Source organism: Pteronotus mesoamericanus, unplaced genomic scaffold (assembly GCF_021234165.1).
Source record: "Pteronotus mesoamericanus isolate MK-2021 breed Mesoamerican mustached bat unplaced genomic scaffold, CSHL_Meso_final contig_55, whole genome shotgun sequence".
NCBI lineage: Eukaryota > Metazoa > Chordata > Mammalia > Chiroptera > Mormoopidae > Pteronotus > Pteronotus mesoamericanus.
The window spans coordinates 5,567,364-5,571,164 of NW_026555198.1; the positions used below are offsets into that span (position 1 = coordinate 5,567,364).

Sequence of the window (3,801 nt, forward strand, 5' to 3'; positions counted from 1 at the left end):
TTCTGAAATATCTCCTGAGGCAAGAAGAATAATAGAAAAAAAAAATTGGACCACCTCAAACTAAAAGGGTTTTGCACAGCAAAAAAACTCAACAAAATAAAAAGACAACAGGCTGAGTGGGAGAGCATATTTGCTGATACATCTGATAAGGTGTTAATATTCAAAATTTATAAAGTACTTTAAAAATGGAACACCAAAAGTAAAACAATCAATTTAAAATAGGCAAAGGACCTCAACATATACATCTCCAAAGAGAATATACAGAATATGTCAATAGATGTATGCAAAGATGCTCAACATCACTAATCATCAGAGAAGTGTAAATTAAAACCACAATGAGATGTCACCTCCCACCTGTCAAAATTACTATCATCAATAAATTAACACTTTTCATGAAGATGGCACCGAAAGCTAAGAAGGAAGCCCTTGCCCCTCCCAAAGCCGAAGCCAAGGCAATGCCTTCAAAAGTGAAGAAAGTAGTGCTAAAATACGTCCACAGCCACAAAAAAAGAGAAGATCTGCATGTCTCCCTTCTTTTGGAAGCCTAAGACACTACGGCTTCAAAGGCAGGCTAAATATCCTCAGAAGAGCGCTCCCAGGAGAAACAAGCTTGACTATGCCATCATCAAGTTCCCCCTGACTATGGAGTCAGCCATGAAGAAGATAGAAGACAATAATACACTTGTGTTCATTGTGGATGTCAAGGCCAACAAGCACCAGATCAAACAGACTCTGAAGGAGCTGTATGATGTTAATGTGGCCAAGGTCAACACCTGATCAGGCCTGATTGGGAAAAGGCATATGTTCGACTGGCTCCAGACTATGATGCTTTGGATGCTGCCAAAAATGTTGGGATGATCTAAACTGAGTCGAGCTGGCTAATTCTAAATATAAAAATTTTACACTAAAAATAAATAAATAAACAAACACATAAATAATAAATGAATTAACAAACAAGTGCTGAGGAAGATGTGGAGAAAAAGGAACCTTTTGTGTTGTTGTTGGGAATGCAGACTGGTGCGGCAACTGTGGAAATCGGTATGGAGTTACCTAAAAAATTAAAAATGGAACTGCCTTTTGACTCAGTGATTCCACTTCTGGGAATATATCCAAAGAAACATAAAACACTAATTCAAAAGAATATGTGCACCCCTTTGTTCATTGCAGTGTTTTATACAATAGCATAGCAAAATTTGGAAACAGCCCAAGTGTCTATCAGTAGATGAGTGGATAAAACAGCTATGGTACATGTAGATAATGGAATAGTACTTGGTCATAAAAAAGAAAAACTTACCCTTTGCAACAGCATGAAAGAACCTAAAGACATTATGTTAAGTGAAATATGCCAGTAAGAGAAAGACCAATACCATATGATTTCACTCATATGTGGAATCTAACGAACAAACTGAACTAACAAATAAAATAGAGACAGATTCATGGATAGAGGGCAGGATGACAGCTCTGGTGGAGGGCATTCAGAGGTTGGAAGGATTGAGCAAGAAAGAAAAAGCACTCATGGACATGGACAACTGTGTGATGATTGTGGGGTGAGGAGAGGGTTGAATGGAGTTAGAAGAGGGTATAAAGGGGATAGATGGTAATGGGAAAATGCAATAAAAATAAACTATTAAAGTAAAAAAAACTAAATAAAAAGAAAAGTAAACTAAGAAAACAATTTAATTTCCGGTTGTATCAAAAAATAAAATACCTTGGAATAAAATTAAACAAGGAATACCTGGGCTCAGAAAATAAGACAACACTGAGGAAAGAAATTGAAAATATAAATAAGTGGAAGCATATACTGGGTTCATGCATAGGAAGAATTAACATTATTACAATATAATGTCCATACTACCCAAGCAATCTATAGCTTCAATGCAATTTCTATCAAGACTCCAATGGCATATTTCACAGAACTAGAACAAATATTCTAAAAATTGATATGTAACAACAAAAGACCTTGAAGAGCCACAGTAATATTGAGAAAGAATAACAAAGTTGGAAGAATCATATTACCTGGTATCAAACTATAATACAAGATCATTGTAATCAAAACAGCATTGTTACTGGCATAAAAAGAGGCATATAGATCAGTGGAATAGACTATTGATTCCAAAAATAAATCCATGCCTTTATGGTCAATTAATATTTGACAAAGAAGGTAAGAACCTACAATATGGTCAATATAATCTACTCAAAATTGATGTTGGGGAAATTGGACAGATAGGTATAAAAAATTAAAGTAGACCACCTTCTAATACCTTACTCAAGGATAAGCTCAAAATGGATTAAAGACTTAAATATGGGACTCAAAACCATTAAAATCCTAGAAGAAAACAGAAAGGGTAAAATCTTGGACATTTCTTGAAGCAATATTTTTTTTTCTGATATATCTCTTCAGGCAAGGAAAACAAAAGAAAAAAATAAACAAATGGAACTACATAAAACTAAAGTGATTTTGCACAGCAAAGGAAGCCATCAACCAAATGAAAAGACAATCCACTGAATGGGAGAACATATTAGCCTATAATATATATGATAGGGGATTAGTATCCAAAATTTATGAAGAACTGAAACAACTCAACACCAAGAAGACAAATGGCCAATTAAGAAATAGGAAAAGAACCTGAATATACACTTCTGCAAAGAGGACATACAGATGACTCATATACACGAAAAGATGCTCAATGTCACTAACAACCAGAGAAATGCAAAGTAAAACCTCAATGAGATATCACATCTCTCAGAATGACTATCATCAATAAATCAACAACAGCCCTGGCTGGTGTAGCTCAGTGGACTGAGTGCCAGCATGCGAACCAAAGGGTTGCTGGTTCAATTCCCAGTCAGAGCACATGCCTGGGCTGCAGGCCAGGTCCCCACTAGGGGATGCACAAGAGGCAAACATACATTGATGTTTCTCTCCCCGTCTCTCTCCCTCCCTTCCCATCTCTAAAAATAAATAAATAACATCTTAAAAAATTTTTAAAAATGTATGAACAACAAGTATTGGCAAGGATTTGGATTAAAGGGAACCCTCATGCACTGCTGGTGGAAATTCAGATTGGTGCAGACATGGTGGAAAACAGTATGGAATTTCCTCAAAAATTAAAAGTGGAACTGCCTTATGACCCAGCAATTCCAATTCTAAGAATATTTCCATAGGAAACCGAAACACTAATTTAAAAGAATATATGCACCCTTATGTTTATTGCAGCATTTTACAATAACCAAGACCTGGAAATAGCCCAAATGCTCATCAGTAGATGAATGGATAAAAAAGTTGTGGTACATTTACACAATGGAATACTATGTGATTGTAAAAAAGAAGAATCAACCTGGAGATTATTGTGTTAAGTGAAATAAGCCAGTAAGAGAAAAACAAATACCATATAACCTCACTTATATGTGAACTCTAATGAACAAAAGAAACTAATGAAAAAAATAGATATGGAGACTTGGATACATGGAAAAAATTGACACCGGTCAGGGGGGAGAGGCAAAGTGGGTATTGGATGAAAACAACGTGAAGGATTAGCCAAAGAACACACATACATAACACATAGACAGAGATCAGTGTGGTAATGATCAGTGGGAAGGGGAGGTGAGGGACAGGTGGAGCAGACAAAGGTGAGGGGGAATGTGGACATCTGTATTAATGCCAACAATGAAAATAATAAACAAATAAACAAAAAGCTTAAATAAATAAATAAATACAGTGAAGTGAGCCGGAGTATAAGAAAGCATGAGAGTTCTGCTCAGCTGAGGATACAGAGATCAGAGTTTGGGGCAGCTGAAGTT

At 36.0% G+C, this 3,801-nt stretch overlaps 1 pseudogene; it reads left to right on the forward strand.

The window, feature by feature from the left end:
• Window positions 1–392: 392 nt before the first annotated feature.
• On the forward strand, window positions 393–863 carry LOC129075457 (60S ribosomal protein L23a-like; annotated as a pseudogene).
• The last annotated feature ends 2,938 nt before the right edge of the window (window positions 864–3,801 follow it).